Genomic DNA, 13,908 nt, shown 5'->3' with positions numbered 1-13,908 from the left:
AGTTTGAAATACTGTATAAAATTATTACACACACCCTTTGTACCTAGTGGTGTGTCCAGTGTCCTGCATGCACTTTTATATTATAAATGCCAGCTGCATGATGAACAAGATGCTCTGATCTGATCTTCAGACAATTCTAAGAGCCACATTCCGCTTCTGAATTTAAAGGTTTTACTTGCAAATTGCTCTGCAATATAAACACGGATGGACATCCATTGGGTGCCCCAGTCTCTTTGTGTATCAATGTGGTGCAAGCTAGGCAGAAATTCTCTGGTCCTCCTGCCTCCAGCAGTTGGGAGCCCCAAACCTCCCAAAGGGAAGCCTATGTCCCATGGAACTATTTTTTTTAATACTGTAATCTCTCAACAAGAAGAGTTTCTCCTCAAAGTACCAACAACAACCCAGCTCTCCCCAACCTTCTTCAAATATCCCCAATCCAGGAATGCTAGGTAACAACTGCACTTCCATGATGACAGCTGGGGAAGGACCACCTTTTAAAATGGCCTTAGAAGAAGCACACCTGATTGGAGCATTATGTTGAGCCTTGTTTTCCCAATCTGAGCTCTTCTGTAAGATGGACTGCAAGAGCATGATATCAGGTCAAATTTAGGTACTTACATTGCTTGCATTTAAAAAAACACATGCAATGAAGTAATAATGATTTTCTGCCTGTAGCTGAGCTTTAAAGAAAAACTAACTATGCAAGGAAGGAATCTCTTATGGCATTCCTGGTAGGTCTGCTTTGCCACCCAGCTCTTTGTAACAGCAAATTAGCTATGACAACCAAATGTTCTATGCCTGCACAGTGTGGAAGGGTGATTCCAGAACAATAAGTCACACATTTGTATGTTTCTTAGTGGATATAAAGCAGAAGTTAATACATGGAGGAGCACAGCGTATATACAATGTTTATTCTTTCAGCTGTTCATTATAGCCAATTTAGGACAAGAGGTGATATTCTCTCTGCCATAAAATGCCACATCAAAAGAAGCACAGTTGTTATGAGAAGTCCTTTGGCAGTAATGTGCATGAGAAGGTCATACAAACAAGTTGTGAGCAGTCGTCTGCCGCTGACCACTATGGGGGAGACCTCAGAGATTTTGTTTGTCTACACATTGTATGTCAGTTTACTGTGCTGAAATTGCAATGGGGTATCAAAATGCCACTCAAAGTTAAAAAACAGGTCCCCAGCCCACCTTGACTTTGGTTTAAGACATGAATAGATTACAACTGGAGTTATATAATGATGCACCTTGGCAAGTCAGTAATTTCACTACTTATGTGAAATAAATCACTGGTTCTAGATGCCCAAGTGGTCACTATGACGTAAAGAATGACTATACGGCCCTATAAAGTATCCCTAAAAAAGCTTTTAACTTTATTCCTATTTATCACTGATACATTTGTAGCAGTCAAAAAACACATAAATCATCTGCATCAGTCCCTGAACCCTTGTGACCATCAACCCCTGAACCCTTGAGACCTTCAGTCTTCAGTGCCTTCTGTTTCAAGATATGAATTTTATAATTTATTGAATTTTAGTTTAAAGTAAAGTCAACCTTTCTTTTAATTTTGAATAGAGTAAATGGGGGGGTTTATAACTCCTTTCAGTTTTTTTTCTCTCCGTGTCTCATTGTGGAGACTTCCCTTCACTTCCTGTCCCATAGCCAAAACAGGAAGTGAGAGGAAACCTTTCCAAAATGTGGGAATATCTAGTTGTCTTGAGGTTCACCCAAATTAGTATCCCCATTGGATGATTGTCAGAGAATGGTTTGCAGAAGAACGGGTACATCTGCCAACTCTCAACAGGATCGCACATTACGGGCACTTAGGCTAGTGCAAATGTGCGCATGGCCACAAATGGCTGCAAACATTAATGCACAACCGCGCCCGTGCATGAACCATGGTGCACGCAATGCGTGACAGATCCTGCCACCCAGTGGCCTATTTTAAGCAGACTCATCTACAAGTTGCTGGATGATCTTCAGTTTCCCGTGTTTTCCTGTGTTTTGCTTGTGCTATTATTGGATCCCCTCTTACCGACCCAGCTCGCCTTTCACCTGTCTTGGTCTCCATTCCTGGCTCCTGAGCCTTGATTTGTTCTACCTACTCTGCTTCTGCCTGTTCACCAGTGTATGACCTTGGCTTACCCTCCTGACTCCGCTGCTGCCTGACTTCCAGTGTATGACCCTGGCTTGTTCCTGATTCAGCTCTCTGCCTCTTCTCCTGGCTGATATTCCTTGTATGACTCCTGGTTTGGCTATTGACCCTGCTTTCAGCTCTCCCTACTATGAAGCACTGCCCTGCATTGCATCCTGCTTGTTCGGCTGTCATCCGGTGTACACACCTTCTGCACTTCAGCCTATTGCAGCCTGCCAGCCCTGCTTCCTTGGGCAAAGAATTACCTGTCATCACCTTCAGCCTTGCTCTGCCCTCAGCCCACAAGGAAAGGTGGAAGTGAGATGTGGACAGCCTGTGAAAGAGAGCTGAGCCCTGCACTCTGTCCATAGTACACCCCTAAACCCTGCACTCTGTGCATAGTACACCCCTATACCCTGCACTCTGTGCATAGTACACCCCTATACCCTGCACTCTGTGCATAGTACACCCCTATACCCTGCACTCTGTGCATATCGCATCCCTGAACTCTACACAACAATTTCTCTTCAATTCCTCTTCTAGAGACAATTCTAATTTTTGCATTTTCTTTTCAATTTTGCACGCTGGCTTTTTCTTATGATTAGTAATAAAAACCTGACATGGGTTTTTAATCCTTCGCTGCCATATCCAGTTGACCTAATGCTAGCATATTGTTTCTGTGCCTTGTAATTATTTTACAGCAAATCAGGATATATTCATTGATAAATGTATACATAACCTATGAATCTGGCAGTTGCAGGATTACACTTCCCAGCATGTTCTGCCTTCCAGATAGGGTGGTGTATTTTTCTAACAACTGCAGAGCCGCAGTCTACCTATTACATTTAAATAAAAACAGCCTAGGCTATGGAGGAGGCTGTGTGTTTTCAATTAGAGGAGAGTGTCTTTACTGCAGTGACAGGTGTAGGATTTGCTGTAGCAAACATACACCAGTGATTATAATCACAGTACAATGTCTGAGATTTCCTAAACTCGTCCATATTTTCTTTGTAAAACTGTCCTGGTATCATGGAATAAAAGCAATTACTTAATTGCAATACCAATAAAACATTCCCTCTATCACTTGTTAGGAAATATCATCGCCATCTTGTGGGCGAAAGCAGAAATGTCCTTGAGGTAGAAATACACTTATTCATATGTATTATTTAAAAAAAATATTGTTTACGCTGGAAACAAAAGTTTTACCCCCCCCCCCCCTCCAAAAAAAAAACATAACTTCCAATTATCCAGTTTCATGAGATGGTATGTAAGTGAGATAGCTTGTTTCGGAGGCAACTTTCTGCAGTACTGAGCAAAGGCTGACCTATTGATCTCTTGTCAAGCTGGCCTGGTGCTGTGTGTACATGCATTTAATGAGCTCTCTTACACTTCCTTAACTCTTCTATAGCTGTAATCAGAAAGATGTGTGAGACTCTAATGATTAATATGACTTTACATAATAGAAGACAATGACAAACCATAATTTTTTAAAATGTATAATTTACTGTAAACTGCTTCAGTGATTTATCTGTTATTAATATGATTAACTGTAAATAGCACATTGTTATTAAATAACCCTTGAAAATTATCTGAATGTACCGTATATACTCGAGTATAAGCATAGGCGTGCGCAAGGGGTGTGCCAGGTGTGCCTGGGCACACTCTAATCCTGGGGTTAGCAAGCTATCAATGGTGGGCAGGTGACAGGTAAACCACAATCCTTTCTTGCTGACCCTCAGAACCTGGACAGGAGGGATGGTGGAGGTGGAATTTAGTGGAACCGATCTGTATTTTCCTCCTGCAGCAGCAGAAAGTAGGCTTCTCCTCTTCTCCCTTTTGTCAACATTCAGCTGCCATAGGAGGAAAATATAGGGGATCGCTACTACTACATGCCACCCCCGCCACCCCTCCTTTCCCTGTTCCCCTTCCTTCTGTTTCATGGGGCCCCCCTTCCTCCCATTGTTTCAGGATGGAGAGCGGGGAAGAGGCAGGTAAATCTGTCAAACGCATATGTTTTGGAGCTTTGGGGTGCACACCCTAATGCAATAGGCTGCACACACCTATGAGTATAAGCCTACACGAGTATAAGCTGAGGTACCTAATTTTACCACAAAAAAATGGGAAAAACGTATTGACTCGAGTATAAGCCGAGGGTGAGAAATGCAGCAGCTACTGTAAGCGGAAAAGAGGGTCAACAATGCCCATTTGCACGCCTCACTGTGCCCATTGCAACCTCACTGTGCCAACCTCACTGTGCCTATTGCAACCTCACTGTGCCACCCTCACTGTGCCAATTGTCACTGTGCCCATCCTCACTGTGCCCATCCTTACTGTGCCAATCCTCACTGTGCTCGTCCTCACTGTGCCCTTCCTCACTGTGCCCACTCTCACTGTGCTCACTCTCACTGTGCCCATCCTCACTGTGCCCATCATCACTGTGCCAATCCTCACTGTGCCCATCGTCACTGTGCCAATCCTCACTGTGCCCATCGTCACTGTGCCAATCCTCCCTGTGCCCATCGTCACTGTGTCCATCCTCACTGTGCCAATCCTCACTATGCCCATTGTCACTGTGCCTGTCGTCACTGTGCCCATTGTCACTGTGCCCGTTGTCAGTGTACCTGAAATTAAGAGGCTGGGTGCGTCCATTCATTGTTTAAAACTCACGGTCTCCTCCTGGTCCCTTCTGTGATAGGCGTTTCTCAGCAGACACAGTTCCGCCTATCACGGACGTTCTCTCATCCTCTGACTCAGTTTCCCAGCAGACACTGTGTTCAGTGTGCCGCCAATCACGGACGTCCTCTTGCCCGAGGATGAAAAGGCATCAGTGATTGGCGGAACACTGAACTCAGTGTCTGCTGGGATGGGTGAGGAGAGGAGGAGAGAACATTCGTGATAGGCGTTTCTTAGCAGACAGAGTTCCGCCTATCACTGAAGACACTGAAAATCTCAATGCTCAGAATGTGCGTCTAATATGTGATAGCAGTCCATGTTACAGCAGGACCACATGAACATTATTATAGGAGGGGATTATCAGAAAAGGCCATATACAGCCATAATGATTGATTAGCTTTATCTTCCTGTCTGGTAGTCATGTTTAGGACAGTAGCACTACTAGAGCCAATCGCATTGTTAGATTGCGACATAGGTCATTTGTATAGTGACCATACATTAACCATGTCATGCATTGAAAGAGGCTCATTCTACTAGCTGCAGATCAAAAATAAGAGACCAATTGCCCTCCTTGCCAGGACTCTTTCCAACACCTATCTCTGTCCATTACTTGTTGACTTCCCCATCTATTTTTAACATGAGCATACTGCTGATTATGGATTTGAATCCAGTTTGCATAGAAGTTAAGCAAACTCTAATTGTATTGTATCATTATGATAGTTATAATGCCCCCATCCTGTGTTTACATTCACAATTATATAACTACATTATGCAAATTAACAGCATAGGATTTTCTGCTTCCAGTCCAGAAAGCAGGTAGTCTTAAGCCAGCAATGTAGGTGGTTAGCTGTTTGCTAAAGCAGTGGATTATGGGAAAGAATACAGCCATTGTGACAAGGGTGCATAAGAGCTCAACTATTTTTTATCCCTATGAAATAGTTATTGGAATAACAGTAGAACGTATATTAGGAGTTTTTAGATTATGCATTGTTTTATTGACAAATTATGTACATTATTGGAGGAGATCACCATCATGGGACCAACCATTGGTGCCCCTTTAAATTGAGCCTATAACAGGGAAATCAGTAGGCTGTTCTCCCCACTACAAAGCACCCTGCTTGGTTTTAAAATGTATAATAAAACATTGTCTGGTTGGGGGGTGGGTGACCAGAGCTGCCTATTGTTTTCAGGGGCTTACCCACGTGGACTCCCCCCCCCCCTCCTTGAAGCAGAGCTGTCCATACAATAATACATTGCATTGAATGCTCTTCTTCCTCCAACACAAGATGAATGAGATCTTAGGTGCAAAAAACAGACATATCCTCAGGGCATTTGTCCCCTCACCAGCTATGTCTTGGGTGAGAGTTGAGGTACACTCCTGTTGGTCTACTTTACAAAGTTCACCAACGGAAGGCCAACTGAGCCATAACCTTCACTGGGTTCTGGGTATAAGTGATACAGAGAAAGACTAATTATATTGTTTTTTAACCAAAGACAGATTTACAATAACACAGTCCATATTTCCATCGCACACATTCCTGGAATGGGCTCCTAAAGTACAGAGTACTGTAGTGACCACCAGCTGGATACTGGAACATACATGGTATAATGTTGATATTTGCCAGCCCACCAAGTATCTTCAATTTCATCCAAAAAAAAATGTATTGATAAGAGATCACATCACAAACAGTGTAATGAAACGTTTCAGAGCCACACAGGACCCCTTGGTCAGGCGTGCGATCACATCATCACATGCCATGACGAAGGAGTCCTGCATGGCTCCAAAATGTTGCGCTACACTGTTTGTGATGTGATCTATCTTCAATAAAATACCGTTTTGGATGTGACTGAAGATCCCTGGTGTGTTGGCGAATATCTACATTATACCAGATTTACAAAAAGGCACACTAGGCACATGCCTATAGTCTCCACCTTACGAAGGGTACCTGAAATTGCTAGATAGAGCACAGGTCTGCTACAGGAATGCTGACAGCCACTCCTTTATAAAAAATATGTTTAGCTTATACAGAAGCATGTACTGGGGCTCCTGTGTTGGTGTAAACTAAGCTGTTTGTTTATACAGAACATTGAAGGACCAGGACTCAGCTGTCATTTTTGACAGCTAGTCCTGTAGTTTGTGTTGCAGAAGGTCTTGTGTAAACAAACCCTGAAAACAAATGCTATTTGCAGGCTTTGCTTATAGGTTCATTGTAACAATTTTATTCATTTATGTTTACAGGTATTTATAGTATACCGCACCAATAATTTACATATTGTACATTCACATCAGTACCTGCTATCAAGGACCGTAAAATGTAAGGTCTCTCTCTCAAATGCATACATGCATGCACACCAGTGGTAGCTTGTCCATAGAGGGCGCATGGGTGCCGCCTCCCCTATCCATGTGACCCGATCAGGTTACATTGCTTGGTCACACTGCACCCTACCCTTGGATCTGCTATCACAAGACCCCATTGTAGCCAATTATTGTCACAATTTTTTCTATATTATAATGATCTTTACTGTTTGTTGGGGACGCTCGTGTGTGCGGCCCGGTGTTCCTGCAGATCCCAAAACCTCAGCTCCCGGGAGATGCACATATGGCAACCCTCCCACACCAGTACCGCTCAGGTTGATCCTCTAATGGGATACTATGCAGCATCCATTCCTGATGAGTCGGATTTACCGACAAAACATGTTGAGCTTTACAGGATGCAGCCCCCACCCTATACATGGCACTACCATATTTAATTTCCATCTACTATGGTTACCCTACCATACCTACCTATTCTATATTGCATATGAGGTTTCTGACATGGTATATACTGTCCTATATGGTCTTATTTTATATGTATTTACATTTCATCTTGCTAATTTGCTGTGTTCTGAATGTTCAGGATTTTATCCTCTATGGGCCAGATTCAGGTACCTGCGCCGCGGCGTAACGTATCCCGTTTACGTTACACCGCCGCAAGTTTTCAGTGTAAGTGCCTGATTCACAAAGCACTTACCTGTAAACTTGCGGCGGTTTATCGTAAAGTCGTCCGGCGCAACCCCGCCTAATTCTAATGGTGCTTGTACCATTTAAATTAGGCGCGCTCCCGTGCCTGAACGTTCTGCGCATGCTCCGTTCATAAATTTCCCGACGTGCTTTGCGCGAAATTACGGCGCCCCGACGTGTTTGTGAATGGCGACGTGCGTAACGTACTTACGCTGTACTTACGCCAATATTGTTTTCTTTAAATTCGACACCGGAACGACGGCCATACTTTAACATGGCTTGTGTAAAGTTAAGCAATGAAAAAGATTGCTTAACTTTGCAACGGGAAAAAACGACGTTACGCACGCGAGTAGCTTCGTGGATCGCCGTAACTGCTAATTTGCATACCCGACGCTGGAAAACGACGCAAACTCCACCCAGCGGCGGCCGAAGTATTGCAACCTAAGATCTGACGGTGTAAGTCAATTACACCTGTCGGATCTTAGGGCTATCCATGCGTAACTGATTGTATGAATCAGCCGCATAGTTAGGACGGGCGGATCACAGAGATACGACGGTGTATCAGGAGATACGCCGTCGTATCTCTTCTGTGAATCTGGCCCATAGTACCTATTTGTTGTTAGGGGTCTTCATTGCCCATGTTAATAAACGTGTCAATTACTTTTTACAATTGTGTTATTAACTGCCTCATTCAAAGTCCCAACCTCTTATTTTTTACCCAGATTAGGGATGGGGGTGCATCTCCCCTTATGCACCTCATTTAAGTCTTCGTGTATTGGTTATACATTTCCCCCTTTCTGGTATCGCTGATGCACACATTAGGACTGGTTGTGGCACAGCCCCATTTAACTGCATTTTTGACAGACGTTGCCACATTGAGTTAAAAATACCACGGCTCGTTCATAATATCAGCACTCAAATTACCACATATATTCTAGATTTTACCCCATCCCAATTCCTCCTCCATCACACATCTCTTTGTAAGAAGGCATATCACAAATCTCTTGCCATGCACCTTGTTAATGCTGCCAGGATGTGTATACCGGTAAGATGGGGCTCCACAGAACCCCCGAAACCTACTGATTTGTTCAAATGCATTCAGAAAGATGCAGATATGGAACAGCTCCTAACTATAGCTCATGTTACCCCTTCCAAGTTCACCCACACCTGGGCCTGCTGGCTGCATTATCAAGAATCTTCAGACTTCATCTCATATATGGCAAAACATACCCTAAGATGATCTCCTTACCCAACGCATTAACTGCACACAAGAGAGGCAGAGGCTACTTAGCCCAATCTATCCCCAACTAATCCATCTCTCCCTCCCCCATTTCTCCAGACCTTTTTTTCCTCTATCCTCTTAGTCATCTTTATGGGCTTTTGATCCTGTAACAAACTCCTTTTATGAACCCCCAAAGTATGAACATGATTCTTAAGCACTCACTTCAGCATGAACTAACTAACCCATTATACCCCCTACACGGGTTAAGCAGATTTTTCTGATCTTACATTTTGCCTGGGCTGTTCAGTTGTACCCCCCTTTACCTTTTATATGCACTCATAATACTGAATATTACTTTGTACTAAAGGGGTTGGCTACCCCATCCTATTTGTAACACTCTTGATTTACTCTGGTCTCCTCTTACTTTAACCACTTGCTTACTGGGCACATAAACCCCCTTCGTTCCCAGGCGAAATTTCAGCTTCCGGCACTGCGTCGCTTTAACTGACATTTGCGCGGTCGTGCGACGTGGCTCCCAAACAAAATTTACGTCCTTTTTTCCCCACAAATAGAGCTTTATTTTGGTGGTATTTGATCACCTCTGCGGTTTTTATTTTTTGCGCTATAAACCAAAAAATAGTGACAATTTAAAAAAATATATATATATTTTTTACTTGTTGCTATAATAAATATCCCAATTTTTTTTTTAAAAAACAATTTTTTTTTTCAGTTAAGGCCGATACGTATTTTTCGACGTATTTTTGTAAAAAAAAAAAAAATCGCAATAAGCGACTGGTTTGCGAAAAAGTTATAGCGCCTACAAAATGGGGGATAGATTTATGATTTTCTTTTTTTTTTTTACTTGTAATGGCGGCGATTTGCGATTTTTTTTGTCAGGGCTGCGGACGTATCGGACACTTTTGACACAATTTTGGGACCATTCACATTTATACAGCGATCAGTGCTATAAAAATGCACTAATTACTGTATAAATGTGACTGGCAGTGAAGGGGTTAACACTTGGGGGTGAGGAAAGGGTTAAATGTATTCCCTGGGTGTGTTCTAACTGTGTGGGGGGAGGGGACTGACTGGGGGAGGTGACCGATGCTGTGTCCCTATGTAAAGGGACACAGATCGGTCTCCTCTCTCCCTGACAGCACATGGAGCTCTGTGTTTACACACAGAGCTCCACGTCCTGCTGTGTAACCGACGATGGCGTGTGTCTGGCAGACATCGCGGCCGTCAGGCACTCGCATCGGCTCCCGAACGATGTGCCGGGCACGTTGTTTCCCCGCTGCGCGCCCCCAGTGGCGCGCACAGGGAACAACAACGACAGGACGTCCAGGGACGTCCACCCGGCACTTGAGAGCCATGCTGTGGACGTCTTTCGACCATAGCGCGGATCTCAAGTGGTTAAAAAACCCTAGTAAAACTTTGTAAAACAAAAAAATGCCACAGCTTTCAAAGCAAAGCATTGCTGCCACGGCAGGTGTACAGCCCTGTCATGCTGTATTGTTGGCATGTCAGGGGGTGACTGGGGGTGGGGATAAAACCTTGATTCAGCAGCCTGGTTTAATGGCTCCCTGATCCCCCTTCTGAAGGAGCCCATGTGGTGTTGTTATAAGGAACATAACAAGAACACACACAGATATGTATTGCAACTGTGCATTTAGTTGTTTGCCTACAGTTCCATTTCAACTGTTAATGTGTTAGCATATTTATAATGATTATGAAAGATGTGTTATACCTAATAATAGAAATATTCAGTGTCATTTCTCCAGGTAAAAACACATTCTCTATATTTCCATCAATCAGTGAAGGGACACACCTATGTTAGTGGAATCTAACGGAAAGGGACTTGACCATGACATTACGGCATAATTGCAGTTGACTGATACTGTGTGTGTTTTCACCGTACTTACATTTCTTTTTTTGGCAGTTTTGCTTTCTGCTCTATCACAGCAGCCTTTTATCAGCGTGTCAAAAATTTCGGATTTGTGACAGCAACTCATTTTCCAAAAATGAAATTGCGTTATGCGTAGCCCTTATTATATTTTGGCAGCCGCAGTTGAAGCCTCTTGGGTTCGGGGTGCCGTTATGTTCTATGTTAACTGTCAGAAGCTTCTGCAGAAAGTCAGGATATGTTGGGTTCAGAATTACGTAATTTTATCAGGAAAAAAAATGTATATAGGAGTTTTACAGCAATGTTCTGATACACTACAGAGCAATAGAACTGTGTGTGTAACTGTAATGCATCTTGACAATGGCATTTATATCAACTTCAGTGTACTGGATTAGTGCCTGCTAAATCAAGCATTTCTATGTTACACAATAGGAGCAATGCAAGGCACCTATTATCATGGCTGGATCTACAGGCTGGGGGTGTCTGCATGTAATTAATAGAAATAAGTAACTACATCTGAGAAGGACTGGGCCCTTACTAATATAATATGTTAGTTTAATAGCTTTAAGGGTTGATATGTCACCATTCAGACAGTAATCAACACAGAACCCATAGCTCCCAACTGTACCTGATTTCGAGGGACTGTCCCTGATTTGGAGCAATGTCCCTCTGTCCCTCTTTCCTCCTCATTTGTCCCTCATTTTGGTCTGATCCATATAGTTGTATATAAAATGCACTTTTTATCTTTCAAAAAGTGTTTCCCAGTGCTAAACCTTTCATTCAATTTCTAAATTGCTGCATTTGTACATTTTAAAGGCCAATATAAAGGAATAGTAGTGGTAAAAAAAAAGTACTTGTGGATTTGATTAACTTTTCTGGGGGGTAGATTCTCCTTTAAGGGGGTGCGGCAGAGGGTGTGTCCTATGCCTACATATGTTTGTTAGTAGGTGTCCCTCAATCCTATCTCAAAATGTTGGGAGGTATGCAGAACCCACAGTCAGTGAGACATGCTGGGCATTATATACCTACCAACCACAGATGAGCTTGTGCTCAGTCCAAACCCAGAGGGAAGCTACCAGTGTTGGACCAATCAACTATTGCTGAGGCTTTCCCCACCCTTCAGCTGCATGGACACCTAGAGGCAGGGGGTTTCGTGTAAAGGCAGGTGTCCCAATACTTTTGGTAATATAGTGTATGTGCAGTGATGGGGCCCTGCCTCCACAGATATGCATTACACGGTCATCAAGAGACCACTTTTGGTTATGCAGAACACTTTTGGAGCGTATTTGTGATGTAACAGTGATGTAACATTCACTGAAAAATCGCTGCAGCTAAAGCAATCACTGTAATGTAAGTAAGCCACATGCAGCAGGTTATGTTTGGTGAATGCGACATTCACTGCTTTATAAATATACCCCTAAGAAAGCAGCATGGAATATACTGGAAATAGTTAAAGCAACAGAACAGGTATATTTAACCTTCCCTTGATTTCAGTCTGTTTCTGCTAAGTGCTAATTGTAACATATTGAAGAGCATCGCTGAATTCTATTGCTTAGTAAGGACAAATAACACCCAGACTGCTTGTGGCTTTGACCTCTGTTTTGACACCTCACTAATCTATTGTGATACTATATCAACAATGATAAGACATGAGACATATGACTGATACACTAGAAATATCTAAAAACTAAAAATAAAAATGATGTTTGCTTGAGTGCATTTTTGTTTTTCATTATAGTATGTTGTTTTTTGGTGCCTGGAAGTTCTTGGCACAGGCATTTCTGTGCCAAATCAAGTCTAAAAATAAAAAAGGGACAGTTCACTCATTGATTATTCAAGATCACAGTTACAGTGAGGTGCAGGGTAACTGTCTAGGGCACAAAAGATGCCGGTACTCCTTCCCAAATGAAAAGCACCATCTTTATTGCATCCTTGGGGTTGATTTATTGGAGAGTGTAAAATATGCTACAGCTCTGCATAGAAACCAATCAGTTTCCATTTTTTTGGTCAAACCTTAAAGCCTCGTACACGCGATCAGTCCATCCGATGACAACGGTCTGAAGGACAGTTGTCATAGGTTAACCGATGAAGCTGACTGATGGTCCGTCACGCGTACACACCATAGGTTAAATAACCGATCGTGTCAGAACGCGGTGACGTAAAAACAACGACGTGCTAAAAAAAACGAAGTTCAATGCTTCCAAGTATGCGTCGACTTGATTCTGAGCATGCGCGGGTTTTTAACCAATGGTTTTGCATACTAATGATCGGTTTTGACCTATCGGTTAGCAATCCATGGGTTAAACTTTAAACCAAGTTTGCTTTTTTTTGTCCGAAGGTTAAATAACCTATGGGGCCCACACACGATCGGTTTTGACAGATGAAAAGGGGTTTGACAGGTACACGTTTTTTCACCTTAATGCATTCTATGCATTAGGGTGAAAAAACATCCGAGGATTAGTGGCCCCCCAGTCCCCACGTTTATTTACCTGACCCTTCAAAAATCCCATGCCGTCTACTCGGCCGGGCTTCTCGGATCATTTATTGGTTGATTGAAAGCAGCGCAGCCATTAGCTCGCGCTGCTGTCAATCACATCCAATGACGCGGCGGGGCCGAGTGATACAGTGAGCGGCTATAGCTACCGGCTGTATCACGGGAGCGCGCCCGCAAGAACTAACCACCATGCTTGCTTGCTCGCATGAAGGTGGTTATTTATTGCAGGGAGGAGCTGAGACAGCCGCCAAAGAAACCCCAGAAGACGAGGTTCGGGGCCACTCTGTGCAAAAACGAGCTGCACAGTGGAGGTAAGTATGAAATGTTTGTTATTTTTAAAAAAAAAAAAATTCTCCTTTACAACCCCTTTAAGTTAACAAGCTGAAGTTAGAAACTGATTGGCTACCATGCACAGCTACACCAGATTTTGCACTCTCCAGTAGTAGTACATCAACCCCTTGGTGTAAACCAGTGGT

The sequence above is a fragment of the Rana temporaria genome, chromosome 8, assembly GCF_905171775.1.
Source record: "Rana temporaria chromosome 8, aRanTem1.1, whole genome shotgun sequence".
Lineage (NCBI taxonomy): Eukaryota > Metazoa > Chordata > Amphibia > Anura > Ranidae > Rana > Rana temporaria.
This window is presented reverse-complemented; position numbering follows the sequence as displayed.